The sequence below is a fragment of the Lampetra planeri genome, chromosome 5, assembly GCF_965212315.1.
Source record: "Lampetra planeri chromosome 5, kcLamPlan1.2.h2, whole genome shotgun sequence".
Classification (NCBI taxonomy): domain Eukaryota; kingdom Metazoa; phylum Chordata; class Hyperoartia; order Petromyzontiformes; family Petromyzontidae; genus Lampetra; species Lampetra planeri.
In genome coordinates, this window is record NC_136111.1 from 12,955,763 (window position 1) to 12,970,144 (window position 14,382).

Sequence of the window (14,382 nt, forward strand, 5' to 3'; positions counted from 1 at the left end):
TTTAATATTAATGAAAAATAAAGTGACTCTTACAATACATCTCCTTGTTTGTTTCTATACTCACTATTATTACACTGCTTACATCACATTACTCGCTTAATACACTGCTTACTTATGCTGAAATCTTGCTCTTCTCTCTTTCAAAGTAGCAAAGTGATCAATTACTCTCTCATTGAAAGCAGGCATGTTCCTGACTAGTTCCCTCTCCATGGAAAGCATAGCCATTGCATTCAGACGTTCCTGTCCCATTACATTTCTCAGGAATGTCTTGATTCTCTTTAAGGTTGAGAAACACCTCTCAGCTTCAGCAGTTGTCATGGGAGTGGTTATGAGGATGTTCAACAGAACAACAGTCTCTGAAAAAGTATCCTGGAGGTTGTACTTCAGCAAAACCTGGTACAGCGCTCGTGCACCACAGCAGCCCTTGAATTCTGGACTCTCATAAATGACAGACAGTTCAGTCTTCAGCTTCGCCTTATTTAACATAAGGTATGCCCTGACAGTGATATTCAGAGCCTCAACAGGGAATGTATGGCCATGCTGTTGAAACATTTTTCCTTGTAGCAGCGTGGCACTTACAAGGTGGTCGGTAAAGGAGAACCTTTCTTTGGTGTGGACCAAGATTGTGTCGCAGACCTGACAAAATAAATACATTTATTTTAGTTATAAAATAAATTATGTATTATAATATAAATATTGAGATACAAGGTTTCCATCCCGACAGCAACAATGTATCAGACAGAATCCATATTTTATATCTCCATATTTTTTCAAAAATTAATGCTATTGGTCACCCTTTACATCTGTCAATGTGTTTTACAAATATTTAACCAATGAAAAGCATTCAAAGAGCTTGGAAATTATTTTGGGGAAAAAACAGGTTTACTTTCGTTTCCTGAAAAGTAACAGTTTTGGACATACAAGGCTTCCGTCCGACAGTGATGATTTGTGTGTGTGTTATTACGTTAATTAACATTTTACCAAAATTCAAATGGAGTTTGACAAGGGTTTTTAACCAGTAAATTAAAGATTCCACTAGGTGGCGACAAATAATATTGTTGACTGAAACGTGCTTACGTATGATGACGTAAGCACGTTAGTGCGAGCCCTCCCGGAAGCCATAGAGAATGCATTGCAGCGCCTGCCGTTCGAAAAAAAAACATCTTTGAATGTAAGTCTATGGGAACACTCTGGAAAATTCTCAGCCAGAGTGAAATCGCCCAAAAAGAGGCGGTACTCCACAGAACGTGACATGACGCTGATTGGACTATATCCAGGGGCACAGTAACGGTGAGCGTAACTCTGTGGTTGAATGAGATTGTTAATGTGATTGAAAAAGTCCCTTTCACACTTTGGTGGTGCGTCGCCCAATCGCCCTAATGAAGAAACCGCCCCTGCCTTTAAAGTATGAAAATAAAATGCAAACAAAAAATACTTTGATAATATGTGTTGTCTTTGAAACTGATTGGTCCACACCAGAGACAGCTTTCTTTTGAGCTTCGTCTCAAACGGTGTAAGAGGATGTTTTTGTTTGCATTTTGACCACAAGTATTGTGGTTAATGCAGACATAATTCCCTGTAAAAGTCTTCTTGGTTCTTTCGGTAAAGTCACGTAGAAGGGAAATAATAAAATATTAAAAATAAAACATAATAAAATACAATTATCACGACGTTTCGGCCACAACGCAAGCAGCCGTCCTCAGGTGAAGAACAGGGCTGTCAGATAGACAGCGTCTGAATGAACACCACCATGCTTGGCAGCGTATATTTAAGCTGGGTTAGAGGAGGAGGGAGCCTTGACAAAGGAATTTGAGTCTTCGACGCCGGTCCGTCCATAGAGACAATCTTCGCATCTGTGACAAAAGACATGGGCTCTGCCTGGAACCCCAAGGAAGGTGGTTTCACTCCCGGCTTCCCAGGTGTCACGGCTTCCGTCACGGTCAGTGACTCCACGCATTCGGCGAGATCACGGGCTATGTCGGTTAGTGGTGCGGAAGCTGTGGGCGGCACAATACAGTCCTCCTGACACACACTCTCCATTGGCGTCTCCCCCGGCTCGTCAGGCACAACAGACACCGGCCGTACACAATTTGGAGATGAGGTGCAAGTCCGAGGAGGAATATAAGGCTTCAACTGCGATGGATGAACAAACCAACGGCGACGGCCAACTCGTATGCGAATGCACTGCGGCCGTTTAACTTCCACCGCTTCCACAGGACCCTGCCATGGCCGATACAGTTTAGGGGACGTTCCCAATGGCACTTGTGGGCAATGCAATCATGTCTGATCCCCCACAGCCCAATGCAACTCATGGTCCCTTTGCCCTGAATTCCATTCGTTGGCCGCCTTAGCTTTGGCGGTGTTTAACTTCGCTGCTTCTCAAGCTGCTGAGACACGTTCCAGAGTAATTTCCAAGGACACAGGCAATTTAGCTTTTCACTTTTTTTCAGGTTTACTCTCCCTCCCATATGTAATAAACGACTGGACCACGATGTCTGGCTCAGTGTCCTTTATTCGGTTCGTGCTGTACACCCACACGGCTGTCTTTACTCTGTAACTTCTCCACGGTGCTGACTCCAATGTCGGCCCGATCCACAACAGCAGCCCCGCTGCTGTTTCTCTCACACAGCCCCCCTTGGCTGTACTCGCTGCAACTCCTCTCTCTCCACAGCTCTGACAGCCTCGTGCTGTCTCTCTCTCTCTCCGCAGCTCCTCCTGGCAGCCACACCGCTGCCTCTAACACGCAGCCCTTCTGGCTGTCTCCTCTGCAGCTGCACACCACTCCGCAGCTTCCTCTTGTCTTCGGGGTTGGCTCCCGATGGCCGTCGGCGCCCCCCCCTCTTCTCACCCGCCCGCGTGGCCTCACTCTTTTCCGCTCACACCCCGACTGACTTCCCCTTCCGGTTTACCCGCTTAAGGACCCGAACCTTCCACCCACGTCACATGACTCCACCCCCCGTGACGTCACATCCGGAAGGTCGCTTACGCCCGCATTACACCACCCTCCCCCGTAGAAAAATCCCAGCCGACCTCGGCTGACCAATAGCAAATCGTAATGCGGCGAACCGAGCTTCCCCCCCTAAAGGACACTAAGCATACAATGTAACAGCAAGAACAACAACAACAACGCAATTAACATCAACGAACGTACAAAAAGCATGCAATAAATACAACTGTAAGAAAAAAAAATAACAAGACAGTAACAATCAACGAAACGTAAGCGATTTGGAACGTGTGCGGGTCGCCGGCCCGTCCCGGACGGTCGGCGGCCCACTCGCAGAACGGGAACGCGATGAAAGTCGAGGAATGACAGGGGGTAATCCCCCTGTCGCAGCTGGAAGTCCACCGACGTCCCGTGTCCCTAAAGAGTTAGTCTTGGGCTTGTCCTGTGACCGTGCCCGCAGCTGGGTCGGAAGGGCTGCAGGGCTCGAAGGTCCCGCAGACCTGGCAGGCGTCCTCCGAGCAGGGCCCCTCGTCCCCCGCAATGTCACGGCCGGCCTGTCTGGAACAGGTACGACAGGCGCTCTAGCAAGATCAATGGACGCAGGCAGGGGAGAGTCAGCAGCAACAGACCCCGGCAAGGCAACATTGGGGGATGACGCATCATGTAAGGGAGCAACATATGGTTTCAAGCGCGACGTATGCACAACCCAGCGACGAGACCCAATCTGGACGCGTGCTGACTGTGGGTTGGGAACCGCAACGAGGCGTACGGGACCATGCCAGGGTTTGTGCAATTTCGGCGAGGTCCCCGGACGTACCTGTGGACAATGAAGCCAGGCTAGGTCCCCAACCTTCCAAGGGCACTCCCCCTCAGACCGTCGCGCATATCGCTCGTTCCGGGCCTGGGCTTTGGCCGTAGCCACGCGGGCATTCTCCCGCGCCTCCGTGACTCGGCGAACCGTGTCCTGAATGTATTCAGGAAGTGGTTTACGAGGTCCCTTCACCCCAGTTCCCAATTGCACATCCACCGGCGGCACGTTTTCCCGACCATACATAAGGTAAAACGGCGAATATCCTGTAGCCGCATGAGGCGTCATCCTGTACGCCGAAAGCACCCCGGGGATGTGCAGATCCCAATCTGATTGTTGTTCACTCACGGTATGGCAAAGCATGGCAGACAATGTCCTGTTCAGCCGTTCAACCATACCATCCGTCTGCGGATGGTATGGGGATGTCCGTACTTTCTTAGTCCCAAGGCCCGCGCACACTTCCGCCAATAATTTAAAAGAGAAATTCCTGCCCTGGTCCGTGAGGAGTCTCTCAGGCGCCCCCTTATCCATAATATACCCAAACAAAAAGGCGTCGGTAATGGCCGCGGCCGACTGATCGGGCAACGGCCAGGCCATCGGCCAACGGGAGAGGTACTCAACCCCTACCAGCAAATATTTATTACCCCTCGCCGATGGTGGAAAAGGTCCCAATATGTCCAGTGCCACCAATTCATTGACTCGAGACACCTGAATCGACTGGAGAGGCGGCACGTAAGGATGTTTCGGCGGCTTACGTCGTGCACACGCAGGGCACGCGCGCACGTGCCCTACGACATCTGTCGCCATGCCGTGCCAAAAATAATGACGTTGCAACGTCAACAAGGTCTTCTGCACCCCTAAATGTAAGAGAGTGTCACAATGGAGGGTTCTAATCAACTCGAATCGCAAGGACGTTGGTACCACCAGGCGCCAACGTTCCTGGAACCCCTCCCACCACATAAGCAGACCATCTCGGAGAGCGGTTTGCGGCCCCATAGCCGTACTCGGACTCCCATTGTCCCTAGCAGACCGCTTCCGCAAGGACACCAATGACTCATCCATCATCTGTTCCCGGATCCAGACAGACCGCGGCAGATTCAAAACCCCGTCAGCCGGTCCCGGTTCCATCGGAGTGTCCGACTTCTCGACGGCCAACGTAAGCGGCTGAGGGGGGTTTGGAATCGGCGAACACCTATGCGTCCCCGACTCACATTTACAAGGGGCGCGCCGCGGTAATCTGGAAAGTGCGTCAGCGTTCGCATGGCGCACTCCCTTCCGATGTTGAATTTGGAAGGAAAATTCCTGTAGCGTGTCCAACCAACGTGCCAACTGTCCGGATGGCTGGTCAATTTTAAGGGCATATTGCAAGGCCGCATGATCCGTACGCACAATAAAAGAACGACCGTAGAGGTATGGTCGAAATTGCCGTAGGAAAAAAACAACCGCCAATAGTTCTCTGCGAGTGACACAGTAGCGGGTTTCCGCAGGAGACAAGACTCGGCTACCATACGCCACGACACGCTCTACACCCCCTTTAGACTGTGATAACACCGCCCCAATACCTGTGTCACTCGCGTCCGTATCAAGAATGAATGGGTGATCGAAATCGGGATAATCCAATGTTGGGGCCGTGGCCAATAGATCACGCAGACTCCGAAAGGCCGCCTCCTCCGGCTGTCCCCAAACAAACTTCCGTCCTTTACCCGTAAGGAGATGCAAGGGCCTCGCAATCGTCGCAAAACCCGGCACAAATCTTCGGTAATACGAGGCAAATCCCAAAAACCGCCGAACATCCCCCACGGTGGCCGGAGTTGGCCAATCCCGGACGCACGCCGTCTTTTCCGGATCCGTGGACACTCCCTCAGCACTCACAATGTGCCCCAAATAGCGGACGGACCGTTGCAGTAGGTGACATTTCTTTGGTTTGAATTTCAATTTTGCAGAACGCATCCTCGTGAACACTGTCTCCAGCCGCGTCAAATGTTCATCAAATGTGCGGCTGAAGACAATAATATCGTCCAAATATATAAGACACGTCTCCCACTGCAACCCCGTCAAAACGAGCTCCATCAATCTTTGAAATGTAGCAGGGGCCGCATTCAATCCCATCGGGAGACAGTTGAATTGAAATAACCCCTGCGGCGTACGGAATGCGGTTTTCTCCCGTGAGGACTCGTCAAGGGGAAGCTGCCAAAATCCCGAAGAGAGGTCCAGTGTGGAAAAGAACTTAGCCCCCGACAATGCGTCGAGGGAGTCATCCATACGCGGCAGGGGGTACGCATCTGCCACCGATATCTTATTCAATTTGCGGAAATCAACACAAAATCGCAATTTGCCATCTTTCTTCTTAACCAAGACGACTGGAGCGCCCCATGGGCTGTTAGATGGCGATATAATGTCCGCAGCCAACATGTCTTCCACTGCCCCCCGTACGTGTTCTCGCTCCGCAGGACTCATCCGATGCGAATTTAATCGAATAGGGGCAGCATCGCCCGTCTCAATGTGATGGTAAAGCAACGAAGTGCGGCCCAAATCCAAATCATCGGAGCTGAACACATCGGAATATGTCAACAACAATTTACGCAGCGCACCACGTTGCTCCATGGACAGGGAAGAATTTCCGTCACATAAATGAGCAACCCAACGATCATCCGAACTCCTTGGCTCGGAAACCCCAGCAACAACTCCCCGGCTATGTGGACAATCATGGGTCGCAAACGCCGTAGTGGCATGTGCCACAACCGTACCGGCCGGGACACGGACGTTTTCTCCCCCCGCATTAAGCACCTGTAAAAACGGTAATTGATCCGGCCGGACGATGGTCTGTGCCCCCACTAACGCCAACCCGGTTGTTATCGTGGCGGACGGTGACAACAAGACCCCTACTGCTCCTAGCCGATCAGGCAGGGGCTTCCGATACCGCAAGGGTATAAGCATCTGTGTACCAGGTGGGATGTCCACAGATGCGACGGACAGCGCCTGCACTTGTACGGCCGAAGCAGGTCGCCCCCAGGGCGACGGCAGAAACGAGATTTGACGGCCCCCCGGCAGTTCAATACAATTCTCATTGATTTTGATCAAAATGGGCATCTTAGCCAAAAAATCGGTGCCTAACAAACAAGGAACCGCCAAAGATCTCGATATCAACACAACACCCGAGGCCGACACATCCCCAATAGATATCTTAGCATCCACCTGACCCACGATACCCATGCTACCCCCGTTCGCAGCGACGCACGACCCATAAACCGGACGCACAGCCCCCGGCGGGATGCCCAACAGATGGAAAATGACATCCGAAATAATAGTCGCAGACGCGCCGGAGTCGACCAAAATGCGTACGTCCACCCCTTGTATAGACCCCGGTACAGTGGACGAGCCCGTAGCGGCCGCGACGACTCTCCGTGCCAACTTGCGCCACTGCGTGACCGAGCGACAAGGCCCCGTCGAAGGGCATGCTTTAACCACAACGTTAGGATGGCGCAACGACGGTGATGGGTGAGGTGTAAAGCCTTGCCGAGTGTCTGGTGCGTGCCGACATGCCTGTTTCGGAGGATCTTTAGCCGACTTGACCGGTGCCGAGGCCTCCTGCTGCGGCGGAGCCGGGAAGCGGGCCCAGCAGTCTCTGGCGTAGTGGCCCCTACGCCCGCAGCGGAAACATTCGGCCTCGTTGCGCCGAAGCGCAGGCCTCGCCTCCTGACGGCCCCGTTCTGGTAGCGCCGCGCGCGGTCTCGGCCCGCCGCGTCCCGTCCATGGAGCGGAGGCGGCCGTCAGTTGTTGAGGGCCCCGGTCATCCGGAACATAGACAGCCTGCGCAGGGTTCCACCCCAGCGCATCCCCTTCTTTGACGGGCCCCCCCGTCCACGCCGTCACTTGTTTCCAGCGACGGAGGTTGAATTGCGCATCGAGACACTTAGCAGCCGTCCGGGAAGTTAGCTTCTCATGCCCACACACAGGCATGGGGATCCCTAGATCCCGAGACAGCTCCAACATTTTCCCTAATATGAGAGGCTCAAGCAGGTCCTGTGGCGTCTCAGGATAAGCTGCCATGACCAGCTCCAGCACCGCACCCCTGAACGCCACGGGCGACTCCTCTGGTGCTCGTTGTCGTTGAGCGAATCGCCGATGCGCATCATCTGGTGGCTCATAAGCATCGGCCATTTCTTGAAAAACACCACATAAAGTTGCCTTCTTATCGGTCGTTATGGAACGGAAGAATCGGACAGATTCGTCGTCCAGGAGAGTCGGCAACACCTCCAAAGCCTCCGCATCGGTCCATCTTGCTGTGCGTACCGCCGCCAAGAAGCGGCAGGCGAACGCGCTCCAGTCCCCACCGACGGAAAATTCTTTAACCGTTGTAAGGTGGCGACTCCGACTCCTCTTCCCGCCGTCTTCCAATGGTGGTGGTTGTGATGGCAAATTCAAAATGGCGTCGGCCCGCGGCGTGGCCAAGATGGCGGTTTGGCGCCACGGAGCGCGCAAAATGGCGGCCTCTTGCCGCGTGGGCAATGGCGGCGGCAGGACAGGCAACGTGGCGGCCCGCGGAGCACCAATTGCATCATCCATCGTCCCTGGCGCGACGAGATGGCATAGATGCGCCAGGACGTCCTTAAGTGCCTCCAGTTGTACCGCCATCGCTTGCCATCGTTGATCCGCGTCTGATGATGTCGACGGACCCGCCACCGCGCCAACATCCTCCACTCCCGTTCCCGTGGTCGCCTCAGCCGGGCTCTCCTCCACCACCCCAACAGGATCCGTGGTTGGAGGGAGTTCGTCGTCGTCGGACGAAGAAGCCGATGCAGGCGCCGGATTAACTTTCTTCCTCACTTGTTTCGACATGCCGTTGCACTTCCGACACCAGTGTAATAAACGACTGGACCACGATGTCTGGCTCAGTGTCCTTTATTCGGTTCGTGCTGTACACCCACACGGCTGTCTTTACTCTGTAACTTCTCCACGGTGCTGACTCCAATGTCGGCCCGATCCACAACAGCAGCCCCGCTGCTGTTTCTCTCACACAGCCCCCCTTGGCTGTACTCGCTGCAACTCCTCTCTCTCCACAGCTCTGGCAGCCTCGTGCTGTCTCTCTCTCTCTCCGCAGCTCCTCCTGGCAGCCACACCGCTGCCTCTAACACGCAGCCCTTCTGGCTGTCTCCTCTGCAGCTGCACACCACTCCGCAGCTTCCTCTTGTCTTCGGGGTTGGCTCCCGATGGCCGTCGGCGCCCCCCCCTCTTCTCACCCGCCCGCGTGGCCTCACTCTTTTCCGCTCACACCCCGACTGACTTCCCCTTCCGGTTTACCCGCTTAAGGACCCGAACCTTCCACCCACGTCACATGACTCCACCCCCCGTGACGTCACATCCGGAAGGTCGCTTACGCCCGCATTACACATACATGAGGAAAAAAGGCGAAAATCCAGTGGAAGCATGGAGAGCCATTCTGTACACAACCAACACTCCCAGAACATGCAGATCCCAATCGGTGTGGGATGTGCTGACTGCCTGACTGAGCATAGACGTCAGGGTTCTATGCAGCCATTCTACCATTCCGTCCGTCTGGGGATGATACAGGGATGTTCGAATTTTTCTTAGTTCCTAGCACATCGCAAACTTCTCATAACAGCTTAGAGAAAATATTCCGCCCCTGATCCGTGAGAAGCTGCTCGGGGCACCTTTGTTCAACATGTATCCATGCAAAAACGCATCCGCAATAGAGGCTGCCGACAGGTCGGGCAGCGGCCAGGCCATTGGCCATCGCGAAAAAATATTCAACCCCTACCAAGAGAAACTTGCGTGGCAGGAAATGGCCCGAGGATGTCGAGTGCAAGAAACTCATTGATGCGCGAAACCGAGATAGATTCCAATGGAGGCTGTGACTTTCTCAACGGCAGTTTCCTACGCACATTCCGTGCAACCCTGAATGAAATATTGCACGTCGCTCGACATCCCCGGCCAATAATAATTGCGTTGCAACGTTACCAACGTTTTACGTACCCCAAAGTGTAACAATTTGACCTCATGTACCCTCCGAGTCAGCTCGCCTCGGAGGGCAGTGGGAACTATAACACGGTGACAGCGTGAACCATTCTCGTCTATCATTAAAAGACCGTCCCTTACGAGCGGTCGCAGGCCGAGTAAAAGGCTTCTTATATATTAAGAGCACACTGGGCGATACATTGTGTAACACAGGTACACATAGGCGATCCTAACACGTAGCCCCATCTCCGGCTTCGCTACGCAAGCTGTTCGACCAGCACAGCGATGGAGAGAGTCTTCAGAAGATCAGCCACGTGGTCGGAGACGAAGAGATGACGACGAACAACGACGCAGCCAGGACCCGTAATAGCCACGAACCTCTGGTTCTGTCCCCCTTATATCTGTCCCGGTGCAGCCAAGCTCCACCTCTGGCCACCCCCCCCCCCCCCCTTTCCAGAACCTTCGAGCTGGTTTCCGGAACTTCTCGACTAACTCCGCCTTTCAACCTTTACCCCAGATACGCTTCTCTTATAATAATACATTATGTAATGCAGCTGTGACCGTAATTACCATTTCCGGCCGACAGGTGTCACCCTGTCATTACAGAAGTATTCACTGACCGTAGTAGTATCTACTAACCGTCGTAGTATCTACTGACAGTAGTAGTATCTAGTGACTACAGTAGTATCTACCGAGTCTACAGTAGTATCTACTGACTGAAGTAGTATATATAACCCAATGCGCTCATCATGTACCACACCTCTCCACGATGATGGAATCAGGTAGGTTACATTAATAATAAATCATATCCCTTATCGGATCAGGGAATTGGCTGTGGTTTATTCTGTGTGCGATTGGCGTTGACAGGCAGGTAGCTTTCTTGCTTCGGCCCTTCGCCAGCATAAGTGTGTGATAGCAACACAATCTTTATGAAGATATTCGCCTCATGTATAAGGGGTATTATAGGGGATATATGGTAACGGATATATGCTAAAGGTTGTGATTCATGATGCTGTATTTGAATATTAACAGCACTACGGTAATGAGTGGATTGAGCCCAGCCCCCTACAGCTCGTAGTTTTCACGTGGAGTGTAATCAGCGGACAGCCAAGATGCTGTCAGTTTAGGGCATTTAAGGGAGTTAAGCTTGGAGAAGAAGAGATGAGAGCGGCTGGTTTATGAGAGCTCTACATCTAATAATAGATGTAACATTGGAAATAGAAACACGACCGATTGTTCCAAGTGTGGAATTGTTTTACCCATTTGGGTTCAAGCGTACACTTGGAGTATTTTCTTACCGTTTATATATCATACAACTAAGGCAACATTACATTTGGTGGCAGCAATTTTTATGAACCTACAAGTCATGCTATGAACTAGAAGAGGCACAGATACAGTACATCCATCAGAGACATGGAGGAGGAACGGAGAGGATTGAGTGACGAAGAAGCGATGTCTGCCCATTGACGCCAGCTCCCAAGGCCATCTCGGGTATTTCCAATATATGGTAGTGTCAAAATAGACCGGGAAAGAGTCAGTAAAAGGCACTGAGAGAGTTACCAGTGTATTTGGGTGATGATTCATGAACATAAATCTTATTGATTGCAGAAGAAAAGAGAAATACATTAACATCCGCATTGCATGAAATGAGCTTACACTACAGAACATCGACAACAGCATCGAAAGAAATTCGAATTCTATGGAAAAAGGAGGGCAGATTATGAATCTATCTCTACGATTATAAATACATTAGCATGTTGAGCAAATATGGCATTCCCATGGCTGGATTTGCAATGAAATCGAAACCATAATTGTAAGTTTAGAAGAATATGCAAAATTCCATGCAATTAGGTTACCAATGGCTCCAGGACTGCCAAATTTACAATGGGTAACAGATAGTATTGATCACATATGAGCCTTATGGCAATACCCCGGGGTACCAAATAATACAAAATGGCCGAGGAAACTGAATATTTTATTTCTGGGACACTATTTTTTCCAGGGGTGTACTTAACTCCATGACTCGGGTACCAATCAATCCGAAATCAGTGCTACTCCGCGATGTCGAAACGCAGTGAGGACGATTGCGCTGAGACCCTGAACGCTCGTACGCACCACAGTGGTGCATTGTTTACAGCTCGTCGAGATGAGTCGATTGCTGCATCGCCGACGATCAACAGACTAAAAGTGACTGCATCACGGACATTATGCGAGAGCCGGGTTTCTATGGTACCGCGGAGTACCGCCATAAGGTTAATATATTAACGAAAGCGTCATAAATCCGCAAAGTAGAGTTACCAGAAATTAGATATAGAAATAAGGAAAATGTAGTTATTGCAATAAGTGTGGAACAACTAATCTTGCGCACATTACAAATATTATAATTAGGGATTTAGCAACTCGTGGAAACAAATCAGCAACAACCACATACACTTCCACCGAACATATTTTGAAATATCACATAGAAAGTATGTTTTAATATTAATATGTAGTTTTTATAGTGTGATTAAATGCCTCAGCAACTCAAAGTGCCTTACATCCCACATCATGTCAAACATTCAAAGGGCACCCCGCCAGTGGCAGCTATCCCTGTGCGACACAAGGTGACTCATCACTGGCCTGCAAGTGCACATTCGTCTGCCGGTGCGCGGCATGTGGAATCTAAATTAGCAAGCATCACCTGTAATCGCAATTGAGTAATTTGTGAGTAATGTTTCTAACTGTGGCAATTTTGACCGTGACGTCGGCACACAATGGCCGACTCTTCTAGAATGACATCAGGGGATCGTTAGCGTACAATAACACCGCAAAGCAGATGGCGCGTATCTTATGGTTAATACATCCGCAGTAATCAGAATCTTGCTTTAGACTGGAGGAATCCGATTAGCTATGAAGATCTTTTTTCGCAGGTGTAGTGGCTTATATGACGACGGAGAAGGTTGATGGAGGCAACACGTATTTATACCAGATAACTCCAATTACAGCAGAGTAGCGACTATGACACTCGAAGAGGTAACGGCCTCTTCACCCGTTCTATCGGGGGAAGTGTTCCCCAGCTAATGCCCCATGTTAACTCCCTACTTCCCCCTATTTCAGACCTCCCTCCCGAGGAGGCTAGCTAACCTGGCCAAGCTTCGGCACAGGTTCCGACCACCAGCCACACGAGTCCGGCCCTTAGAAGGACATCGGCCCTCGCGGCTCTGGGGTCGCACCACTGGCTTGCTCTGCCCGGCCCTCAAAAGGGCAGCGGGTCAGAGGAGTTCCAGGGTCTAGCTAGCTGGCCTTCAGTCTTCACTGGTTATTCGTCTTGGCTTGGTCGAACTGCCCCTCTGCTATTCTCAGGTTTTTTCGGTAAAGTCACGTAGGTAAAACATTAAAAGTAATGAAAGTAAAATAAAACAAAACAAAAATAAAAATAAAATTCACGACGTTTCGGAGGCAACACAAGTCTCCGTCATCAGGTGGGACCGTCACAGCCAGATTAGCTGCATCAAGTGAAGCAATGATTCAAAATGTAATCCCTTATAAGCAAGTTGAAGGGGGGGAGGAGAGGGGGGGGGGAGTTCATCAGAATGTGGTAGCCAATGAATGGAACGTATCGGGAGGGAGGGGGGTGGGAGGGGGAGGGAGCCAACAAAACATTTGGCGACGGCTTGGACGCGGCTGCTGCGCACGCCAACACAATGGGCAGAAAGGGGGGAGGGGAGGTCTGATACACATGATAGAACAAAGGAACGAAAATGCCCATGTTTATACCAATGCAGGCTGAAAAATGAAGAGAGTACTGTTAAAAATAACTGGGGATGTTAACACTCGGTGAAGTAAATTAAAATAGTGCCTGTCAGATAAGATGGTCCAAAAAGTGTAATTAAGTCTTTTTTGCGTGGTTAATAACATCTTTCCAGTGATTACTGAGTTTGTACCCATCATCACGGTTGAAATTATGTCTGTGTTTGTATATTTGTATGGCTTCGTGTACAAACCTTTGATGGTAGCCAGGAGGCTTGCAGAGAACCTTGGTCTCGGAAAAGACAATATCTCCCCCCCTTCAACTTGCTTATAAGGGATTACATTTTGAATCATTGCTTCACTTGATGCAGCTAATCTGGCTGTGACGGTCCCACCTGATGACGGAGACTTGTGTTGCCTCCGAAACGTCGTGAATTTTATTTTTATTTTTGTTTTGTTTTATTTTACTTTCATTACTTTTAATGTTTTACCTACGTGACTTTACCGAAAAAACCTGAGAATATGAATCATTGCAGTCACGAAAGCTTCAAATCTAGAATTAATGCCCCTCTGCTCTCCGGGTCCCACCTTTTATACGATTTCCCACCGAGGGGCGGGTTTCTGTGAGATCACACAGGCCCCCCAGCCCCCTCCCCTCAGGAAGCCTGGCCAGAGATGACACGATCACCCGCACCGGTAAGTATTGTAAGTCGGCCGGTTTGGCGTGTGTGTGCACCAACACCACCACCACACAGGTAATAACCAGAGCGTCCTGCCGGAATCCAACCGTGAATCTCTGTAACAAGCAGTGAACGTGCAAACCGTTGACAATGTGAGAACCCATTGAGGCGGCATGACATCTGGTGCATGCTCAGGAAAAATACAGTTCACAGAATACAGGGAACAATGTTAGTTTTAATAGCAA